General features: G+C 38.8%; 1 protein-coding gene and 1 pseudogene across 1 annotated transcript in view; both read left to right on the forward strand.

Moving 5' to 3' along the window:
• Eda (ectodysplasin A) overlaps positions 1-24,894 on the forward strand; it is a 397,393-nt gene that overhangs the window by 255,788 nt on the left and 116,711 nt on the right.
• On the forward strand, positions 17,012-18,253 carry LOC128113448 (60S ribosomal protein L23-like; annotated as a pseudogene).

Below are 24,894 nucleotides of genomic sequence, written 5' to 3' on the forward strand. Positions count from 1 at the left end.
GTCTCCAATAAAAGGTCCTGGGAAAACTAGTCATCTATATGTAAAAGAATGAAACTAGATCCCACTCCCCCTCTCTCTCACCTTACAAACAACCAATTCCAAATGGTCAAAGACCTTAATTTAAGATCTGAAACTGTTAGAGAAAAAAGTAGGGAAAATGTTTCCATTTATAGCTATAGGCAAGGACTTTTTGAATAGGACTTCAGTTACTCAAGAAATAATGCCAAAGGTTGACAAATGTCAAATAAAACACTTAATTTGGTGAAGAGGTACCCGACAGAATGGAATAAATTTTTGCTAGCTCTACAACTATCAAAGTGCCAACATCCAGAATATACAAATAACTAAAAGATAGCCAAGAAATCAAACATCCCAAACAACAAGTGAAGCTAATGAAATAAGCTAATAGTTCTCAAAAGATGAAATACAAATGGCCAGTGCACTGATTAAAAAAAAAAATTCAGCCTCAACAGCCATCAGAATTAAACTACACTGAGTCCAACTTGTGCTGCTCATATACTCACCAATTGGACTCAATCTAGTTTTAATTTGAGTTTCTCTGATGGCTGATGAATTTTTTTAATGAGGACACAAAGTTGGGTGGGTGCAACACCTCGCACAGCCTTGAGACAGGGGGAGGGGCTTGGACCTGCCTCTACTAAATGTACCAGGCTCTGCTTACTCTGCATGGGAATCCTTACCTTCTTGGAGGAGGGAATTGGGGGTGAGTTGGGGGGATGAGGCTGGAGGGGCAGGAGGAGGGAAGAGGGGGGTCTGTGATTGGTATTTAAAATGAATAAAAATTTTTTCTTAATTAAAAAGTTGGATGGGTATAGAATGTATGTGGATGTGAAAGGAGCTGGAAAAGGGGGTAAATATGATCAAAATATAATACATGAAATTCTCAAAGAATAAAATACTTTTTAAGATTATAACATAATAATATCATTGTCCCCCTTAAATAGTCTTTTTAAAAGCTACATTGAGGGGCTGGAGAGATGACTCAGCCATTAAAAAAATACATTGAGATTCCATCTCAACATAGTCAAAATGGCAACTGTCTTGGTCAGTGTTCTATTGCTGTGAAGAGACACCATAACCACAGTGACTCTTGTAAAAGAAAGCATTTAACTGAGGCTTGCTTACAGGTTCAGAGTTTAGTCTATTGTCATCGTGGTGGGGGACATGGTGGCATGCAGGCAGACATGGTGCTGGAGAGGTAACTGAGAGTTCTGCAACCAGATCCAGGGGCAACAGAAGAGAGAAACACTGGGACTAGCTTGGGTTTTAAAACCCCAAAGCCCATCGTCAGTGACACACTTTCTCCAACAAGGCCACACCTACTACATCAAAATCACACATCCTAATCTCTCTCAAGTAGTGCCATTCAAATATATGAGCCTGTGGTGGGGCGTTTTTACTCAGACCACCATAGCAACTATTAAGAATACAAATGTTGCCGGGCGGTGGTGGCGCACGCCTTTAATCCCAGCACTCGGGAGGCAGAGCCAGGCGGATGGATCTCTGTGAGTTCGAGGCCAGCCTGGGCTACCAAGTGAGTTCCAGGAAAAGGCGCAAAGCTACACAGAGAAACCCTGTCTCGAAAAACCAAAAAAACAAAAAACAAAACCAAAAAGAATACAAATGTTAATAGGATGTGGACAAACAAGAACCTTATACACTGTTGGTAGGAATATAAGCTAGTCCAGCTACTATGTGAATCAGTATGGTAGTTTCTCAAAAAAAAAAATTAAACATAGGTTCATCATATAACATAGATATACCATGCCTGAGCTTTTATGCAAAGGACTGTAAGTCAACAAATCACAAAGATTCTTGTATATCAGTTGAAATACTATTCACCATAGCTGAGTTATGGAAACAACAGAGGAATGAATAAAAAAATATGATATATGTGTGTGCCTCAAAAAGCAAAAATCCATATCAAAATTCCAATACCATTCTTCACAGAAAAACTATATATACAAAGTATATTCCCATTGTAAATTTTTATGTCATAAAGAATTAAACTATGTAGGAAAATGGATGAGAGTAGAAATAATCATATCATATGTTTTCTCACATTTGTGGTTCTTAGGTTGTATGTAGGTACATAAAATCATATGTGGCATGAAAATAGAAGCAAAACTGTCTAGGGAGGCAAGAACTAATGGGAAAAGAGACACAGGGGATGGTGGGAGTGTGGCGGGAATATGCTCAACAAACTATATATACTTGTAAAAAAAAGTACCACGTGGCCAGGTGGTGGTGGCACACACCTTTAATCCCAGCACTCAGGAGGCAGAGGCAGGTGGATCTCTGTGAGTTCAAGGCCAGCCTGGTCTACAAAGCAAGATCCAGGACAGGCACCAAAACTACACAGAGAAACTCTGTCTCAAAAAAAAAGTACCATGTATAATAAATACATACCATGAAATTTTTAAATAAAAAGAATAAAATATCCCAAACTCCTGTGCAAGTGTGAAATATATTTTGAGGTTCTCCTTATTTTTCTTATAATGTCTGTAATTTCCAAACTTTTGTACACTGTAAATGCTTAGTAAATGTTTATTTATTGGCTTTACACCTTCTCATAGCTCTAAGTATATTGAAAAGGGTAAGCCAATATGAGCAAAAGTGTACATGAATGAGAAATCAAGATGGTAAATTATTGTAAAGATGAATTAGCACCAAATGACTTACTTCCCAATATCAGGAATAAACTAATTTGTCCTTTCTGTTAAAGGAAGTTGAATTCCCATTGAAAATGAAAGGCATTTTGATGTCTAATTTCTTGAGTTCTTTATATATTCTGGATATCAGCCCTCTGTCAGATGTGGGGTTGGTGAAGACCTTTTCCCATTCTGTAGGCTGTCGCTTTGCCTTGTTGACTGTATCCTTTGCTCTACAAAAGCTTCTCAGTTTCAAGAGGTCCCATTGATTGATTATTTCTCTCAGAGTCTGTGCTACTGATGTTATATTTAGGAAGTGATCTCCTATGCCAATGAGTTCAAGACTACTTACTACTTTCTCTTCTATCAGGTTCAAAGTAACTGGATTTATGTTGAGGTCTTTGAACCACTTGGACTTAAGTTTTGTGCACGGTGACAGATGTGGATCTATTTGCAGCCTTCTACACATTGATATCCAGTTTTGCCAGCACCATTTGTTGAAGATGCTTTCTTTTTTCCATTGTACAGTTTTGACTTCTTTGTCAAAAATTATATGTTCATAGGTGTGCGGATTAATGTCAGGGTCTTCAATTCGATTCCATTGGTCCACATGTCGGTTTCTATGCCAGTACCAAGCTGTTTTTATTACTGTAGCTCTATAGTAGAGCTTGAAGTCAGGGATCGTGATGCCTCCAGAAGTTGTGTTATTGTACAGGATTCCTTTGGCTATCCTGGGTTTTTTGTTTTTCCATATGAAGTTGAGTATTATTCTTTCCAGGTCTGTGAAGAATTGTGTTGGTATTTTGATGGGGATTGCATTGAATCTGTAGATTGCTTTTGGTAAGATTGCCATTTTTACTATGTTAGTCCTGCCTATCCATGAGCATGGGAGATCTTTCCATTTTCTGACATCTTCAATTTCTTTTTTCAGGGACTTAAAGTTCTTGTCATATAGGTCCTTCACTTGCTTAGTAGTTGTTACCCCAAGGTATTTTATATCATTTGTGGCTATTGTAAAGGGTGATGTATCTCTGACTTCCTTCTCAGCCTGTTTGTCAATTGTATATAGAAGGGCTACTGATTTTTTTGAGTTGATCTTGTATCCTGCTATGTTGCTGAAGGTGTTTAGACATCAAAACGCCCAACAGTTCAATTAAGAAATGGGCTATAGAACTAAACAGAAAATTCTCAACAGAGGAAGCTCAAATGGCTGAAAGACATTTAAGGAATTGCTCAACATCCCTAATCATCAGGGAAATGCAAATCAAAATGACTCTGAGATACCACCTTACACCAGTCAGAATGGCTAAGATCAAAACCACTGAAGACAGCTTATGCTGGAGAGGATGTGGAGCTAGGGGAACTCTCCTCCACTGCTGGTGGGAATGCAAGCTTGTAAACCACTTTGGAAATCAATATGACACTATCTCAGAAAATTGGGAATCAATCTCCCCCAAGACCCAACTATACCACTCTTGGGCATATACCCAAGGAATGCTCAAACATACCACAAGGGCTCTTGCTCAGCTATGTTCATATCAGCATTGTTTGTAATAGCCAGAACATGGAAACAACCTAGATGCCCTTCAACTGAAGAATGGATAAATAAAATGTGGTACATATACACAATGGAATACTACTCAGCAGAGAAAAACAATGACATCATGAGGTTTGCAGGCAAATGGATGGATCTAGAAAAAATCATCCTGAGTGAGGTAACCCAGACTCAGAAAGACAAACATGGTATGTACTCATTCATAGGAGGATACTAGATGTAAAACAAAGATGACTAGACTACTACTCACAACTCCAGGGAGGCTACCTAGAAAACAAGACCCTAAGAAAGACACAGGGATCACCCAATGATAGAGAAATGGATGAGATCTACATGAACAACCTGGATGTGAGTGGGGGTATTGAAGGGCAAGGTTCAAGGGAAAAAGAGCTTAGGGGAGCGGGACATCCCAGCTGGAACAAGAACAGAGAGGGAGAACAAGAAATAAGAGACCATGATAAATGAAGACCACATGAGAATAGGAAGAAGCAAAGTGCTAGAGAGGTCCACAGAAATCCACAAAGATGCCTCCACAATAGACTACTGGCAATGGGTGAGAGAAAGCCCGAACTGACCTGCTCTGGTGATAGGATGGCCAAACATCCTAATTGTTGTGCTAGAAATCTCATCCAATGACTGAGGGAACCGGATTCAGAGATCCACAGCCAGGCCCCAGTTGGAGCTCCAGGAGTCCAATTGGTGAGAAAGAGGAGGGTTTATATGAGCAAGAGATGTTGAGACCAAGGTTGGATAAAGCACAGGGACAAATAGCCAAATTAATGGAAACACATGAATTATGAACCAATAGCTGAGGAGCCCCCAACTGGATCAGGCCCTCTGGATAAGTGAGACAGTTGATTAGCTAGAACTGTTTGGGAGGCATCCAGGCAGTGGGACCTGGACCTGTCCTCAGTGCATGAGCTGGCTGTTCAGAGCCTGGGGCCTATGCAGGGTCGCTTGGCTCAGCCTGGGAGGAGGGGATGGACCTGCCTGAACTGAATCTACCAGGTTGAACTCAATCCCCAGGGGAGTCTTTGCCCTGGAGGAGATGGGAATGGGGGGAAGGCGGGGGGTGGGGGTGGGAGGGGGAGAACAAGGGAATCCATGGCTGATATGTAAAATTAAATTAAATTATAAAAAAAGAAAAAGAATATGAAAGGCAACTTGAATAGTCTGCAAAGACATTGTTATTCTACCTGGACTATATGAGATCCTGCATCTTTCCCCCACCCCCCAAAAGAAAGAAAAATAAATCACTATTCTGAGGTGATTTGCCTTACTGTGAAGTGACAGTTCTTTTTTTTTTTTTTTTTTTTTTTTTTTTTTTTTTTTTTTTTTTTGGTTTTTCGAGACAGGGTTTCTCTGTGTAGCTTTGCGCCTTTCCTGGAACTCGCTTTGGAGACCAGGCTGGCCTCGAACTCACAGAGATCCGCCTGGCTCTGCCTCCCGAGTGCTGGGATTAAAGGCGTGCGCCACCACCGCCCGGCTGAAGTGACAGTTCTTTAAGAAATGCTTTTACCTATTTCTTACAAAGGGAACCTTCACTCTTCTAACAGCCAAGTGAGTTAATATCCTTTCAGTTTTGTGAAAACCATTTCTAAAATCTATGTTAGCTTGTGAAAGCAGTCAAATCTGGTAGCAACATACTGAGTTGAAAAGAACAAATCCAGAAGAACTAAGCATAGGGTTCTTTTGGAAGCAACTGGTTGGATTAAATCTAAATAAATGTGTTTTTAACATATACTAGAAATATTTGTGACTGCTTAACAGCGGGGACTATAATAGATTTTGTAGTCTGACAGTAGCTGAAACTTGATAAATGGTCATTGATGAAAACCCATAGCTGGTCAATAATTAACCACTTGGAGTTCTAAACATGGGTCAGAAAAGCCATTGTTGATTTATTAGATTTTTGTTCCACCTACAAAAGCCCATTGGGTATATTTACAAACACGTGGGCACCAAACATACCTAAGATCACACCTGGGCTATACAGCTTCTCCAAACTCATTAACTGAAAAGATATAGATTAACTGGAGGGAGTTCAGAGAAGAGTAACAGAAATGATTAAGGGGCAAGAGGGATTGATTTATGAGCAAAGATGAAAAGAATTTTGTCTATACAATTTAGCTAAGTGATGACTAAAGGAGAAGGGGGTGGGGACACAACTGTCTGAAGGGTGTAAACACCAAGGAGAGAAGAGAATAATTTACTGTGCAACATGAGGATATAAATAGGGCTAATAAGCTGTAATTACCCAAAGGAATAACAGAATATTTCAGGGAAGCTCAGAACCACAAGACTAACGACTTGTTTCACAAGGAGGCACTGACAGATTCTTCTAGTCTTATCCAGATTAACAAGTATTTGGTGTGAAATTATCATTTGATGTCACTTAGCTTCCTCTTCCCCAACCTCTTCAATGGCCCTGCCTTTGCATCACTATGATACAGATCAAATCTAGCCTAGTACACAGTTCTACATAATTTTCTTAGCACTGGTGGTTCTTTCAAAGTTTTATTCCACAGTGGCCATGTAAGAATTTCCCCTTTGGCATTTACTGTGAATTTAGCTGTAAAGCACCAGAACAAGGGCTCAAATCTGGAGGTGGAGAAATCTTGGATTCTGCTTAGGATTGTAAACAAGCCAGAATTCATAATATTTATGTTTGGGTCTCCAATAATTTTTCAAAATGTAGCTCATGTTGAGAAAAGTTCAATTTTAGCATTATTGGAAAAAAAAAAGAGACACTAAAAATAAATCTTTGTAAGCTTCATGATTTGTGTAAACTTTGGAATGTGGTTCTTCAGAAAACAAATTAGTCTGTGGGTAACTGCAGGCTAAGTTATTTGGCTGATTCCTATTGTGCTATCATGACGTTCCAAAGCATTGCGTTTAATGTTGCCAGATAAGCTTTTGCATGTCACTGCAGTGAAAGCAGCTTCTTTTGTATGCATGCTTTTCTCCTTCTTTCTCTTTTGTTGAGAAGCTTCACAGGGTGGTTCAATTCTGGAAATAATGTTGGGGGGTTGAATTAAATTTTTCGCCTTCATCATTGTGTTGACATGTTCCTCTGGTTTTACCTTACATCTTATACTTCCTTGTCTTTGGGGGTAAATAATATCTTACTGCAACATTTTATTTGTTCTATTAAGTTTGTTTTAATTTTTGCGGGGAGGAGGAGTTTGAACTCTGACACTCGTGCATTCTAGGTAATTGTTCTCACACTGAGTTATAGTCTCAGTCCTAAATATTTGAAATTTGAATTTTTTTGTTTTAGATTTCTAGAAAAGTAGTGGAGATACTACAGAGTTTTTGTATGCCCTATCCCCGGTATCCTTTATTACTATAGTGCATATACCACACCAAATTAGTTTTAAAATAAGTATTAATTGATAATTCTCAAGAACTGAAATTCATGATCGATTCACCTTCCCTTAGATTTGATCTAATATCCCTTTATTTTCCACAGTTCCATCCAGGATACCATAATATATTTAATAGTCATCATGTCTCCTTAATTTCTTCTTAAATGTAGTAATTGATCAGATTTTCCTTGTTTTCAATGACCTTAACAAATTTGTGGAATGTTGTAGGTATTTTGTAGAAATGCCCATCAGTTGAATTAATCTGATCTTTGTTTCATGATTAGGCTTTTGGAAGGAACTAAGAATATAGAGCTAAAATATATCAACTGTACATACTATCAATCATGGTTTATGTTCAGAGTTAACCTTGGTCACAAGACCAAGGTAATGTTTTTTAGATTTCTCCATTGTAAATGTATTATTTTCTCCATTTTAATATTCTGTATTCTTTTCAGGAGAGTTGTGATATCCAGGCCCCACTTAAGAAATAGAGTTACAAAGATTGTATGGAATTCTGCAAGGTTGACTTGTCTGATCATACATGTATATATATATGAAAACTTATTTAAGTCCTAACACATGGGTATTTGGTTTATACTTTGTATTATGATTCAATACTACTTTGTTTTGAATTCAGGCTAGCTTTGGTCACAGGGAAGTATTTTACTTGGGTGCCCTTCCTCTGGGATTTATTGAATACTTCCTAACTTTATGGCATTACAAGTTACTACAAGCTCATATATATATTTCCTGCTCTGGTCAGTTCTATAATCAACTCAATTCCCTAAGGTTCCCTGGTTCCTTTGATTGGACAATGGTATTAGAAAACAAGCTCTTGGTGTTAGGTATAATTACTTCTAACTGATAGAAAAAATATATGCATGTGCTAAACTATGTACATATCTATGAATATTTTATATCTCGACTTCTGTGTTGGTTACTTTTGTTGTTATTTTGACAAATTAACTGAAAAAAATAACTTAAAGAAGGAAAGATTAGTTTGACTCAATGCTTCAGAGGCATCAGTCCATCATGGTGGGAAATAGGCAGCAAAGCAGAGCAGTTTATATCATGACAGGCCACAAAGCAGAGAAAGAGGAGCTCTGCTCTCCACTAGCTATCCTCTTTTCTTCATTTTATTCTTCCTTTTCCTCAAGCCCATGAGATGATGCTAGCAACATTAATGGTGGATCTTACCCTCAGCCTCCCTGACCTCACAGACACACACAGGGATCACTAGTCTCCTAAGTGATACTAAATCCTGGAAAGTTGACAATGAAGTTAACCAGCACATCATCTGAAGCTCTGTTAAACTAAAATTTAGTCCATACCACTGTCTGCAATGCTAATCTGTTATCATTTGAATCATTCTAGTCTTCTGTTTTCTTGTAATGTCCTGTTGTCATTCACCATCTAATCAACTTGACCATCTTATTCTACGATAGATAGATAGATAGATAGATAGATAGATAGATAGATAGATAGATAGATAGATAGATAATCTATGGGAACTTTCTTATACAAGCATACATACTTATCTAGAGTTTTCTTTACCATTAATTTTATGAATAACACTCATGCTCAAAGTTCCTTAGGACTTAGTTGCTTAAACCCTACTAAAACATTTTCTCAGAATGAGTTACATAAGGCCATTTTCATGCAAGTATATAATGCACTTTGAACGTTTTTTCCCATACCTCTCTGTGGCTCCTGTTAGTCTCCTTTATTTCCCTAAATAGTTTAGCTTCTACTTTCATGTTATCTGAATATATATATATATATATATATATATATATATATAATTTCATGTATGTATATGAATTCTAGGACCCACTAATAAGAGAAAACATTCAATATTTGTCTGAAACTGGCTTAAATTACTTAAGCACTGTTCTCCCCATCTATTTCAGTGAAGTTGCTTCAAACATATGTAATAAGATTATCTTATCAAATTCTGTATTCCACCCTGAGATCGATCCTATAATGACTTTTTAAATGATTTTTTTTCATTCCGTAAGCTTCACTCTGCTGTAATGCGCTGTGTGGTTTGAAAAATGCCATGTATCTACCAGTATCTGGCAAGTGCTATTTAAAATCTATTTAATCATCTGTATAGGTCATCCCTTTCCAAAATGTCATATAACTAGAATGATAAAGTATATAGAGTTTTTAAGCATTTTAATTTATTTTGTGTGTGTATGTATGCATGAGGGCACATGCCACAGTGTGCATGCAGCAGTCAGAGGACAACTTGCAGAAGTCCATTTTCTCCATCATGTGGGGCCTGGGGATGGAACTAAGGTCATCAGGCTTAGTGTCGGGCACCTTTGCCCACCCAGCTATCTCTCTGACCCCAATAATATATAGAATTTTCAAGTCCCTTGCCTTACTCATCAATATGGTTTTGGGGTTAATCCATGTTTTCTGTGATCTCATAACATATTCCTTTTTTCTCAAAATGGTATTCCATTTTATGGATATATGCCATATTTTATTCATTTATTCATCCATTTAAATTACATATTTGTTGTTTTCATTTGGATAATTTTAGATAAAGCTGCTGTAGGCATTTGTATTCATGTGTTTATGTGAATAAAAATATTGAATTAGTTGGATAAATACCATTGGTGGATCAGTACGTTTAGTACATTCTTCCAGAATGGCTGTATCAATTAGCTTTGTCATTGCTGTTACCAAAATACCTTCCAGGCACAACTTGGAAGAAGGATTTTGGCTCTTGCTTTCAGGGATACCAGTCTATCACAACAATGAAGGCACAGCAGAACAGTTACCATCACGTTAGGCCAGGAGGCAGGAAGGGAGAAAGCCAGTATTCAACTGCTATACTCCTTTTCACCATTTTATTCCACCTAAGCCCTCAGTCAGTGGGATAATGCCACCTACATTCAGGATGGGCCTTTTACGCCTCATTTAATCCTTCTTCATTTAACACACTCACAAGCATACTGAGTTGTATCTCACAAATCTCCTAATTGATTCTGCTTTCAGTCAGGTTGACAATGAAGATTAACTACCACACATGACTTCTCTTTTTTCATTCTCACTAGCAGTAAATGAAGGTCCCTCCTGCTCTGCACCCTTGCCAATAACTGGAATTGTTAGTTTTAAAAGTTTTAACCTTTTTAGTGGTACCTTATTGTCTTTATATTTCACTAATGACAAACTAATGTACTTTTGAATATTAAAAAAGTTGAAGCTTTCCTCCTGCCCCCCCCTGTGTGTGTGTGTGTGTGTGTGTGTGTGTGTGTGTGTGTGTGTGTGTGTACAAACACACATGTGTAGGCCAGAGATCAACATTAGGTGTCTCCTTTAATTGCTCCCAACTTTATTTATTTGTTCGTTTATTGAGGCAGGTTCTCTCATTGATTCCGCAGCAAGCTCAGGAATCTGCCAGACTCCCCAGCGCTTGGAGTATAGACACAGCACATCTGGCTGTAATTTGGGTGCTGGGGATTGCAACTCAAGTCGTCATGGTTGAAAGGCAGGTGCTTTACTGACTGAGCCATCGCCCTAGCTTCTCCAAATCCAAAGTTTTAAGTAATACTTCTAGTTTCACAATTTCTTCTTTTATTGAAATTGGAGAAGCAACTGCTTATAAAGTATTAGAGTTTATTTATATAGGAAAAAGGTTGCTCAACATGTAGGCTGCTACACTTTATAAATGTGAATGTTTTGTGCTTTTGTATTAATTAGCTACAAGTTAGGCAAAAGAAACATTTACTAAGGTGAACACTAAGTCACTGGTGGCAGAGAATCAATCCTATGTGATCATTGTGAAGAAAGTGGAAGGAGTTTTATTAGTAAGCAATATGCTTATAAGATCATTGTTTTCCTTCTTATTCCCATGACACCCTATACACACATTCATATATCCTACACTCCATCCTTACCATGTGCATATGCAAATGGTGGTGAGGAAGACTAAAATGCACTTGGGATATATGCCAGCATGATTTCTTGTAGCCGGATTTTTCTTCGGTCCTGCCAGGCTCCGAGGTCCAGACGAATCTCTCCCACCTGCGACCACGCAGCCACTTATAAAATAATCACTGAGAGGCTTATATTAATTACAAACTGTATGGCCTATGGCTTCAACTTCTTGCTAGCTAGCTCTTTCTTCTTAAATTAACCCATTTCTATTAATCTGTATGTTGCCATGTGGCCGTGGCGTTACCAGTCTGCTGGCATCTTTTTGCTCCTTTGGAGGCGTCTCTCTCAACTCCGCCCTTCTTCTCTTTGTTTTCTCTGCTTGGATTTCCTGCCTGACTGTAAGCCATAGGCCAAAAGAACTTTATCCAATGGGAGCCACACATATTCACAGCATACAGAAAGATATCCCACAGCAATTTCTAAAAATTATTACTTAGTGTCTGATTCTTACACACACACACACACACACACACACACACACACTTGTACTAGGAAAAAAACAGGGTTTCTCATGAACTCTACTCTCACCACAGATTTCATTTACTTTTCAGTGCTAAAAATCTAACCCAAGGCCTTGTGCATATCAGATAAAAATTATATTCCTGAACTACATCTTAAACACTTGATTACATTTTAATGCTAACTTAGCTTGTCTTGTACTAGCTATATTCAGTGTGGGTAGCTCTCCAAAACTCTAACTTATTTTTCCTCCTTCAATCCCTATCGCATCTTATCCATTATATACACCACTTTTTCAGTTTCACAGAAACTAAAAAACTCATTAAACAAATTTTATTTTAAATGTTAATAGAAAATAATACAGCTAACATTGATTGGACATCTGTGAGCACCAGGCACTTTCATACATATTCTCATTACAACTCCATGAGGTAATTGTTACTCTATCTTATAGATAGCAATTTTCAGAAGAAAATGGCATGCTCTAAATGAGACATTTGTACATGCTATTCCTTCTGCCTAGAATAGCACTTCAGTTCCATCTCTAACTAGCAAAGTACCAAACCTGTAGAAATAACTTCAGATACTCTCTCCCTAGATGGTAGTCTCAGTCTTATCCATGTCAATTCATCAGAAATCTGATACTTGCCCTTGTCAGAAGTCACCAGATGCAGAATCATGTTATTTGCAAATAGGGGTGTTTTAACTTTTTTCCTTCCTATTTGTAGCCCGTTCCTTCTATTGTTTTACTGCTCTAGCTAGCACGATATTGAGTAGAAATGGTGAAAGTGAATATCCTTGTCTTGTTCCTTACCTAGTCTTAATGGGAATCCTTCAAGTTTTTCTTCATTTAGCATAAGAGTGACTTTTGGTTTGTCATATATAGCCTTTAATATGATAAGATATCCCCCACCCCATTCCTAGTCTTTCCAGGGTTTATTTTTATCATGGAGGGATGTTGCATTTTGTCAAGGGACTTTTCTGCATCAATTGAAATAATCATGTGATTTCTGTGTATGAGTCTATTTATGTAGTGAATTACATTTATTGGCTTATATGTGTTGAACCATCCCTGAATGAAGCTAACTTGCATTCTTGAAGTTTGTTTGTTTGCAAGTATTTTATTGAGAATTTTAGCTTCTATGTTCACTAGGGATATTGGCTGATGATTCTCTCTCTCTCTCTCTCTCTCTCTCTCTCTCTCTCTCTCTCTCTCTCTCTCTCTCTCTCTCTCTTTGTTTTTGTTGTTGAGTCTTCATCTGCTTTTGGTATCAGGGTAATACCAGCTTCATTAAAAGAGATTGGAAGTGCTCCTTCCTTTCAAGTTTTATGGAATAATTTGAGTAACACTGATGTTAGTTCTCCTTTGATGGTCTAGTAGAATTCTGCATTTAATCCATCTACCCTGAGCTTTTTGCAGTTGATGTTTGTTTATGCTGTGGTCAGTAATTAATGCAGAAACACACAACTGGTCAAGAAAACACACAGAGAAAAGGTGTCCGTGGAGTGTTCAGCCTTGAAAGAGAAGTCTGTATCACATTCCCTCCACCAAAGGTTCAGGCATCGTAATTGAAGAAGGGGTAGAAAGATCTTAAGACTTGAAGTTGGAGAAGACCAATGTGAAACAATGTCTTCTGAAAAATGACAGGAAAGCTGCACTCGTGAACTAAAGAGCAGTTGTGGCTGCCTGCACGGTGCCTGCTCAAAGTCTAACCAGTCAACATTGCAGCATAGACGGGCCAGGGCCTCATGAGTCTCCGCCTGTGGCTGAGGAGCTATTAATAGTTGATGGCTTCTGAGGGAGGGAGAGTCAGTTTTCTTTCAGGGTATGACTCCTGTAGGTGTAGAATGCTCTGTGGATGGCCTCACACCTATGAGCATATGAGCAGCACAAATTGAACTTGATAGGTTATTAAAAAATTAAAAAGAGGACATGAATTTGGGAGGCAATGGAGGATAGGTGTGGATCTGCAAGGAGCTGGGGGAAGAATACGAGTGCATATGATCAAAATACATTGTATACATGGACGAAATTCTCAAAAAGATAATTAAAATACTATATTTTAAAAAGGAATTCTCATACTAAACCGTGAATATGTAAAGGACAAGGGCCATATCTCACAGATATTTGTATACCTATTACATTGCATAGTCCCTTTTGCATAACACGATAGTTTGCTACTCAATAATTTTTAACAAATGAATCAGGGGCTTATAGAAGTACATGGGTTTTTTTGTTGTTGTTGCTGTGGGTGGATGAGTGAGTGAGTAGACTTAGAGCCACTTGAGCAAAGTTACTCAAATAAGTGCTAAATCTCTGGGGAGGGGCAGAATTGGAAGGTTGTGGAGTACATATAGACACTAAGGAAATGATTTTACAATGAAAGGAATGGTTATCCTATGTTTATTTTTGTAAACAAAAAGAATTACTGTTCTTATCTTGCATACTACACAGTCAATTTTGGTAAGGTCTTTTGGAAGGTGGAGATACATAGTAAATTATTTTAAATGAGGAGTACTTGTTGGAAACAGGTTGCTATCAGAAAGAGGGACTGCACAAAATGTTTACCATTTATTAAAGCAAGTATAAGTTAAATAGTAAAATAGTTAACGAACACTGTAGTAGAATCTCATAGAAAAACTTAAGATACCTAATATCATTAACAAAAGCACCACAGAAATTGGTGATTCATACTTTGGTTACTTTGACCTCTACTGTATTAACATTGCTAACAATATGGACATTTTAAAAGTTTATTTTCATTCAATGAAAGCAACTTAATGCTCACATACCAACTTAGGATAACAGGAGACAAAGATGAACATAAATGATACAATGTCTTCTTTCCTATAACATAGTTAATACCTAGTTCAGTTTTCATCATGTAAAACCTACCTAGGAAAATGCTGCATATATGTGTGTGTGTGTGTGTGTGTGTGTGTGTGTGTGTGTGTGTGTGTGTGTGTGTGTATTGAATTTTATATGAAGAACTGTTTGTTTACATTACACAGCTGGGATATTTTGCTACTTATAAAATGATTTCAGAAGAGATCCTAGGAAACTAAAATTAGTGATATGTGTCGGCTTATATGGATACATTTAAGGTTCATTTTCATAGTGTAATGAGAATAGAAGGAAAAGGCACAGTGGTTACTACAGGAGTAAAAGCTAGATCTAACCAACGTCAATCCCACTTTAACTATGTTTCTGCATTTGAAGGATATGGAAATCTTGTCTAGCCAGAGGTGGTGGAAAATACCTTTAATCCCAACACTAGGAAGGCAGAGTCAGGTATAGCCAGCCTAGTCTACATAATGAGTTCTAACCAGCCGGGGCTATGGAGTTTCTGTTGTTTGGTAAAGGTATTTGTTGAACATAATCTCACCGTTTTGGCAAGGAATGATGCAAAACATTCCTTATCAATTTTCAAGACAGATACAGCAGCACTTTCCACACAACTGGGTACAATGAGAGGTAAGGTCTTTGATTACTATTTCAACAATAGCTATTAGTAAAGTCAGACTGAAAATTGGGACTGGCCCAAGGATTTCAGTACTAACTTGATTATTTATTGCTTAGAACTTGGCTCTGCATGGTCCCAGTTCAATGACAATTCAAGACCCCGGAAGATAATGTACAGCTGACTTGATTTGCCAAAAAAATTTGAAAACTTGTTTAAAGCTATTTAAATGCATTCTTGCTACTTTTTGGCAGTGCTAGGTAGAACTTGGCTCATCATGGAGCTGGGGTAATCAAAGAGTGAGCAAATGATAATTTAGGTCCTTAGGCAAACATACAAGCTTTGAAGCTACAGTATTTCTAATTGCATGCGTAATGGCTGATTGACATAATTCTGAGGTTAGACAATTACCTCAAAGTACTATCCTAGTTGCTGATTGTTTACCAGTGACCTTCCATTTCTCCACATAGAACTCTCATTCACAGACTGATGGTGATCTGCCAGGGTTCAGGATATATCTTTCTACAGTGTAGATTTTACTCAAGATTAAAGGAAAATACTTCATATTCACTTGAATGTGTACTATACTTATGTGCTGTAAATATATGCTATATTTCTATGTAGTAGATGCACACTCATACATATATATTCTTCTAAGACTTAAGACTGTCCTTCCCTCTTCTGCCTGCTGTGGGAGAGGAAGGGTAAAGGAAGCATTGGGAAGTGTGGAGAAACTTCAAAAGCACTGTCCTAAATTATGGCCACATTTATGGAGTGATCTTCTCTCTTAGGCCTGCTCAGAACTATCTGCTTACTTACTAAATGTCAGCTCAGAAGTCATCCTCCCCAACTTCCCTACATTTTGAGGAAAAATCTCTCTTTTGTGGCTCTATTGACTTTCTTCAATGACCTTACTTTACATTGGTTCCATTGGTGTAATAAGTTTCACCTTCTCACTAAATTGTGAGCCTCAAAACAACATCTGCCAGATTCTTTAGATGCCTACTGCTATGTATAGTGTTTGATTAAAACTCGGTGAATTATTGATAAATGGATGGGTGGGTGATAAGATGAACAAACAGGAAAAGTACATCCATTCGTCAATGTCCGCCTACCACAGCAAGATTCTGAACTACTTTCCTAATGTTCTATTTGAGACATCTGCATATAGGAATTGCTGTTCACTGTGTTGTTTTCAACTTATATGTCAGCTATGACCTAATTTTAATATGGAAAAAATTCAATGTAATCAACTTCATTAAAAACCTCAGGAAGTTCTTACACATAGTGTTTAAATGAAATCAAACAAATTGTAATATACAGGTATTTTCTCATTCTTACAAAGGACATCTCCAAAAATTCTTTGGCTAGTGTCATATCTTAAGATGAAAAAATGAATACTTTTTTCTAAAATCAGGAAAAAAACAAGGATGTCTACTCTCCTCAGTTCTAGTTAATGTTGTACTGGAAGTACTAGCCAATAATATAAGGAAAAAAAGCAACTAATTTTGAAAGGAAATGATACTGCCTTTATATGTAGACAGCATGATCATCTTTGTAAGTCATTAGAAAATTACAAAGCAATAACTACTTCACAGGATGCAAGGTCACTATTAAAATCAATCCATATTCCATATCAAGCTTGCCATATAATCTGCCACTCAGATTCATCCATGCCCCATTTTCTTACTGTTTTATTGTCCTCAGAGCTGTGCTTTATATGATGTAAGATCTTTTGACATGCTGATATAATTATTTAAATTTTTCCTTCATAATAATTCCAATTAAATAATTAAATAAACTGGTTAAAACTCAAAATAATCATATTCTTACATAGTAATAATAAATAATCATAAATTTTCAAACATAATAAATAGCATCAAAATTTTGCAACATTAAAATTTCAATTTTCTCAGACTAAAACTAAAACTTAAGTGGACAAATAACCCAGAATATCTAAAGCAACTTTGACAAAAAAGGAAAAAAAAAGTTGACATACTTAGGCTGTCTGATTTCATGGTGTGTTAGAAAGTTATAATAGGACTCTTTCCAGGTGTTTGAGATGTCAGAAGCAAGGGCATGGTGGGTCCTCAGGAGCAAAATTCTGGATCTCCCTGAGTCTTCTGATAGGAGCTGTGATCAACTGTGCTGACAATACAGGAGCCAAAAATTTGTATATCATCTCTGTGAAGGAAATCAAGGGACGACAGAACTGACTTCCGGATGCTGGTGTAGGCAACATGATGATGATGGCCACAGTTAAGAAAGAGAGCAGTGGTAATTCAACAACGAAAGAAAAGATGGGGTGTTTATTTTGAAGACAATGCAGGGGTCATAGTAAACAATAAAGGTGAAATGAAAGGTTCTGCTATCACAGGTCCAGTTTAAAAGGAATGTGCAGACTTGTAGTGTAGCTGGAGTTTTCCCGCTCAGGCTCCTGCAGTTCGGAAGCCCACTTTTAAAATAATCACTCAGAAGCTCATATTAATTAAAATTGCTTGGCCATTAGCTCAGGCTAAATATTGACTGGCTCTTACATCTTAAATTAACCCATTTCTATTAATCTATAAGTTGCCACATGGCTCGTGGCTTACTGGTACTTTACATGTTCCTTGTCATGGCGGCGGCATCTCCCTCCCTCAGTCTTCCACTTCCCAGATTCTCCTCTCTCCTTGTCTCGTCTATACTTCCTGCCTTGCTATTGGCTAATCAGCACTTTATTTATCAATCAATCATCCACAGCACTTGTGGCCCAGGATTGCATCCAATGCAGGCAGCATTGCATGATTCTCCAGTGTATTTGTAAACTATATTCATTAAAAAGTCAAAAAGAAAGCTATAGTAATCAAGACTGTGTTAACAAAAATTCCAGCACAAAGGAGAGAAGGGGGCACAAAATCCCAATTGCTTCATGTTGGGAGGTGGAAAATCAGTTTTCTTCAATGAAATGGCACTGGATATATCAACCACACTTCAGGGCAGATCTATGCTCAGAAGTAGAGAGCCAACACAAATCAGACACCATGTTTTTTGTTTTTTTTTTTTAATTTATTTTGCAATACAATTCAGTTCTACATATCAGCCACGGATTCCCTTGTTCTCCCCCCTCCCGTCCCCCTCACCTTCCCCCCAACCACCCCCCCCATTCCCATCTCCTCCAGGGCAAAGCCTTCCCCACAGACTGAGGTCAACCTGGTAGACTCAGTCCAGGTAGGTCTAGTCCCCTCCTCCCAGGCCGAGCCAAACAATCCTGCATGGGCCCCAGGTTTCAAACTGCCAACTCATGCAATGAGCACAAGATCTGGTCCCACTGCCTGGATGCCTCCCAAACAGATCAAGCCAATCAGCTGTCTCACCCATTCAGAGGGCCTGATCCAGTGGGGACCCCTCAGCCATTGGTTCATAGTTCATGTGTTTCCATTCATTTGGCTATTTGTCCCTGTGCTTTATCCAACCTTGGTCTCAACAATTCTCGCTCATATAAACCCTCCTCATTCTCGCTAATTGGACTCCCAGAGATCCACCCAGGGCCTAGTCATGGATCTCTGCATCCAGATCCCTCAGTAGTTGGATGAGGTTTCTAGCACAACAATTAGGGTGTTTGGCCATCCCATCACCAGAGTAGGTCAGTTCGGGCTGTCTCTCGACCATTGCCGGCAGTCTGTTGTGTGGGTATCTTTGTGGATTTCTGTGGGCCTCTCTAGCACTTTGCTTCTTCCTATTCTCATGTGGTCTTCATTTACCATGGTCTCCTATTCCTTGTTCTCCCTCTCTGTTGTTGATCCAGCTGGGATCTCCCACTCCCCCAAGCTCTCTTTCCCTCAACCCTCGCCTTTCATTACCCCCACTCATGTCCAGGCTGTTCATGTAGATTTCATTCCATTTCTCTGTCATTGGGCGATCCCTGTGTCTTTCTTGGGGTCCTGTTTTCCAGGTAGCCTCCCTGGTGATGTGAGTAGCAGACAAGTCATCCTTGTTTCATGTCTAGTATCCTGCTATGAGTGAGTACATACCATGTTTGTCTTTCTGAGTCTGGGTTACCTCACTCAGGATGATTTTTTCTAGATCCATCCATTTGTCTGCAAACCTCATGATGCCATTGTTTTTCTCTGCTGAGTAGTATTCCATTGTGTATATGTACCACATTTTGTTTATCCATTCTTCAGTTGAAGGGCATCTGGGTTGTTTCCATGTTCTGGCTATTACAAACAATGCTGATATGAACATAGCTGAACAAGTGCTCTTATGGTGTGGTTGAGCATTTCTTGGGTATATGCCCAAGAGTGGTATAGCTGGATCTCGGGGGAGATGGATTCCCAATTTTCTAAGAAAGCGCCATATTGATTTCCAAAGTGGTTGTACAAGCTTGCATTCCCACCAGCAGTGGAGGAGAGTTCCCCTAGCTCCACATCCTCTCCAGCATAAGGTGTCTTCAGTGTTTTTGATCTTAGCCATTCTGACAGGCGTAAGGTGGTATCTCAGAGTTGTTTTGATTTGCATTTCCCTGATGATTAGGGATGTTGAGCAATTCCTTAAATGTCTTTCGGCCATTTGAGTTTCCTCTGTTGAGAATTCTCTGTTTAGTTCTATAGCCCATTTCTTAATTGGACTGTTGGGCATTTTGATGTCTAATTTCTTGAATTCCTTATATATTCTGGATATCAGTCCTCTGTCAGATGTGGGGTTGGTGAAGATCTTTTCCCATTCTGTAGGCTGTCGCTTTGCCTTGTTGACCGTATCCTTTGCTCTACAAAAGCTTCTCAGTTTCAAGAGGTCCCATTGATTGATTGTTTCTCTCAGAGTCTGTGCTACTGGTGTTCTATTTAGGAAGTAGTCTCCTATGCCAATGCGTTCAAGACTACTTCCTACTTTCTCTTCTAGCAGGTTCAGAGTAGCTGGATTTATGTTGAGGTCCTTGATCCACTTGGACTTAAGTTTTGTGCACGGTGATAGATATGGATCTATTTGCAGCCTTCTACATGTTGATATCCAGTTTTTTTTTTTTTTTTTTTTTTTTTTTTTTTTTTTTTTTATTAATTTATTTTGCAATACAATTCAGTTCTACATATCAGCCACGGATTCCCTTGTTCTCCCCCCTCCCGTCCCCCTCACCTTCCCCTCAACACCCCCCCCCCCCATTCCCATCTCCTCCAGGGCAAAGCCTTCCCCACAGACTGAGGTCAACCTGGTAGACTCAGTCCAGGTAGGTCTAGTCCCCTCCTCCCAGGCCGAGCCAAACAATCCTGCATAGGCCCCAGGTTTCAAACAGCCAACTCATGCAATGAGCACAAGATCTGGTCCCACTGCCTGGGTGCCTCCCAAACAGATCAAGCCAATCAACTGTCTCATCCATTCAGAGGGCCTGATCCAGTGGGGACCCCTCAGCCATTGGTTCATAGTTCATGTGTTTCCATTCATTTGGCTATTTGTCCCTGTGCTTTATCCAACCTTGGTCTCAACAATTCTCGCTCATATAAACCCTCCTCATTCTCGCTAATTGGACTCCCAGAGATCCACCCGGGGCCTAGTCATGGATCTCTGCATCCAGATCCCTCAGTAGTTGGATGGGGTTTCTAGCACAACAATTAGGGTGTTTGGCCATCCCATCACCAGAGTAGGTCAGTTCAGGCTGTCTCTCGACCTCTGCCAGCAGTCTGTTGTGTGGGTATCTTTGTGGATTTCTGTGGGCCTCTCTAGCACTTTGCTTCTTCCTATTCTCATGTGGTCTTTATTTACCATGGTCTCCTATTCCTTGTTCTCCCTCTCTGTTGTTGATCCAGCTGGGATCTCCCGCTCCCCCAAGCTCTCTTTCCCTCGACCCTCGCCTTTCATTACCCCCACTCATGTCCAGGCTGTTCATGTAGATCTCATTCCATTTCTCTGTCATTGGGTGATCCCTGTGTCTTTCTTGGGGTCCTGTTTTCCAGGTAGCCTCCCTGGTGATGTGAGTAGCAGACAAGTCATCCTTGTTTCATGTCTAGTATCCTGCTATGAGTGAGTACATACCATGTTTGTCTTTCTGAGTCTGGGTTACCTCACTCAGGATGATTTTTTCTAGATCCATCCATTTGTCTGCAAACCTCATGATGCCATTGTTTTTCTCTGCTGAGTAGTATTCCATTGTGTATATGTACCACATTTTGTTTATCCATTCTTCAGTTGAAGGGCATCTGGGTTGTTTCCATGTTCTGGCTATTACAAACAATGCTGATATGAACATAACTGAACAAGTGCTCTTATGGTGTGGTTGAGCATTTCTTGGGTATATGCCCAAGAGTGGTATAGCTGGATCTTGGGGGAGATTGATTCCCAATTTTCTAAGAAAGCGCCATATTGATTTCCAAAGTGGTTGTACAAGCTTGCATTCCCACCAGCAGTGGAGGAGAGTTCCCCTAGCTCCACATCCTCTCCAGCATAAGGTGTCTTCAGTGTTTTTGATCTTAGCCATTCTGACAGGCGTAAGGTGGTATCTCAGAGTTGTTTTGATTTGCATTTCCCTGATGATTAGGGATGTTGAGCAGTTCCTTAAATGTCTTTCGGCCATTTGAGTTTCCTCTGTTGAGAATTCTCTGTTTAGTTCTATAGCCCATTTCTTAATTGGACTGTTGGGCATTTTGATGTCTAATTTCTTGAGTTCCCTATATATTCTGGATATCAGTCCTCTGTCAGATGTGGGGTTGGTGAAGATCTTTTCCCATTCTGTAGGCTGTCGCTTTGCCTTGTTGACCGTATCCTTTGCTCTACAAAAGCTTCTCAGTTTCAAGAGGTCCCATTGATTGATTGTTTGTCTCAGAGTCTGTGCTACTGGTGTTCTATTTAGGAAGTAGTCTCCTATGCCAATGCGTTCAAGACTACTTCCTACTTTCTCTTCTAGCAGGTTCAGAGTAGCTGGATTTATGTTGAGGTCCTTGATCCACTTGGACTTAAGTTTTGTGCACGGTGATAGATATGGATCTATTTGCAGCCTTCTACATGTTGATATCCAGTTTTGCCAGCACCATTTGTTGAAGATGCTTTCTTTTTTCCATTGTGCGCTTTTGGCTTCTTTGTCAAAAATTATATGTTCATAGGTGTGCGGATTAATGTCAGGGTCTTCAATTCGATTCCATTGGTCCACATGTCGGTTTTTATGCCAGTACCAAGCTGTTTTTATTACTGTAGCTCTATAGTAGAGCTTGAAGTCAGGGATCGTGATGCCTCCAGAAGTTGTGTTATTGTACAGGATTCCTTTGGCTATCCTGGGTTTTTTGTTTTTCCATATGAAGTTGAGTATTATTTTTTCCAGGTCTGTGAAGAATTGTGTTGGTATTTTGATGGGGATTGCATTGAATCTGTAGATTGCTTTTGGTAAGATTGCCATTTTTACTATGTTAGTCCTGCCTATCCATGAGCATGGGAGATCTTTCCATTTTCTGACATCTTCTTCAATTTCTTTTTTCAGGGACTTAAAGTTCTTGTCATATAGGTCCTTCACTTGCTTGGTTAGTGTTACCCCAAGGTATTTTATGTCATTTGTGGCTATAGTAAAGGGTGATGTATCTCTGATTTCCTTCTCCGCTTCTTTGTCCATTGTATATAGGAGGGCTACTGATTTTTTTGAGTTGATCTTGTATCCTGCTATGTTGCTGAAGGTGTTTATAAGCTGTATCAGTTCCTTGGTGGAATCTTTGGGGTCGCTCAAGTATACTATCATGTCATCTGCAAATATGACAAGCTTGACTTTTTCCTTTCCAATTTGTATCCCCTTAATCTCCTTATGTTGTCTTATTGCTCTGGCTAGAACTTCAAGTACTATATTGAATAAGTATGGGGAGAGTGGACAGCCTTGCCTCGTTCCTGATTTTAGTGGAATTGCTTTGAGTTTCTCTCCATTTAATTTGATGTTGGCTGTTGGCTTGCTGTAAATTGCCTTTATTATGTTTAGGTATGTTCCCTGTATTCCTGATCGCTCCAATAACTTTATCATGAAGGGGTGTTGGATTTTGTCAAATGCCTTTTCTGCATCCAGTGAGATGATCATATGGTTTTTTTCTTTGAGTTTGTTTATATGGTGTATTATATTGACGGACTTTCGTATGTTGAACCACCCTTGCATCCCTGGAATGAATCCTACTTGATCATGGTGGATAATTGTTTTGATGTGTTCTTGGAGTCTGTTTGCCAGTATTTTATTGAGTATTTTTGCATCAATGTTCATGAGGGAGATCGGTCTGTAGTTCTCTTTCTTTGTTGTATCCTTGTTTGGTTTAGGAATTAGGGTAATTGTAGCCTCGTAGAAGGAGTTTGGTAATGTTCCTTCTGTTTCTATTGTGTGGAACAATTTAGAGAGTATTGGTATTAACTCTTCTTTGAAGATCTGGTAGAATTCTGCGCTGAAACCATCTGGTCCTGGGCTTTTTTTGGTTGGGAGACTTTTAATGACTGTTTCTATTTCGTTAGGGGTTATTGGACTATTTAAATAGTTTATCTGGTCTTGATTTAACTTAGGTATGTGGTACCTATCCAGAAAGTTATCCATTTCTTTTAGGTTTTCCAGTTTTGTCGAATAGAGGTTTTTGAAGTATGACCTGATGATTCTCTGGATTTCCTCAATGTCTGTTGTTATGTCCCCCTTTTCATTTCTGATTTTGTTGATTTGGATGCTCTCTCTCTGTCTTTTGGTTAGTTTGGATAAGGGCTTGTCTATCTTGTTGATTTTCTCAAAGAACCAACTCTTTGTTTCATTAATTTTTTGTATTGTTCTCTTTGTTTCTATTTTATTGATTTCAGCTCTCACTTTGATAATTTCCTGGCGTCTATTTTTCCTGGGAGACTGTGCTTCTTCTTGTTCTAGAGCTTTCAGGTATGCTGTTAAGTCTCTAGTGTGAGATTTCTCCAACTTATTTATGTGGGCATTTAGTGCTATGAATTTCCCTCTTAGTACTGCTTTCATAGTGTCCCATAAATTTGGATATGTGGTGTCTTCATTTTCATTGATCTCTAGGAAGTCTTTAATTTCTTTCTTTATTTCTTCCTTAACCCATTGGTGATTCAGTTAGGTATTATTCAGTTTCCATGAGATTGCAGGTTTTCTGTAGTTTTTGTTGTTGTTGAAATCCAACTTTAGACCATGGTGGTCTGATAGAACACAGGAGGTTATTCCAATTGTTTTGTATCTGTTTAGATTTGTTTTGTGGCCAAGTATGTGGTCAATTTTAGAGAAGGTTCCATGGGGTGCTGAGAAGAAGGTATATTCTTTTTTGTTAGGATGGAATGTTCTGTAGATATCGATTAAGTCCATTTGAGTCATGACATCAGTTAAGTCCTTTATTTCTCTGTTAAGTTTCAATTTGGGAGATCTGTCCAGTGGTGAAAGTGGGGTGTTGAGGTCTCCCACTATTAATGTGTAGACACCATGTTTTTTAGTGGCCTTTTCCTTTTTTTTTTTA

The sequence above is a fragment of the Peromyscus californicus genome, unplaced genomic scaffold, assembly GCF_007827085.1.
Source record: "Peromyscus californicus insignis strain IS unplaced genomic scaffold, ASM782708v3 Scaffold_10__1_contigs__length_136768540, whole genome shotgun sequence".
Lineage (NCBI taxonomy): Eukaryota > Metazoa > Chordata > Mammalia > Rodentia > Cricetidae > Peromyscus > Peromyscus californicus.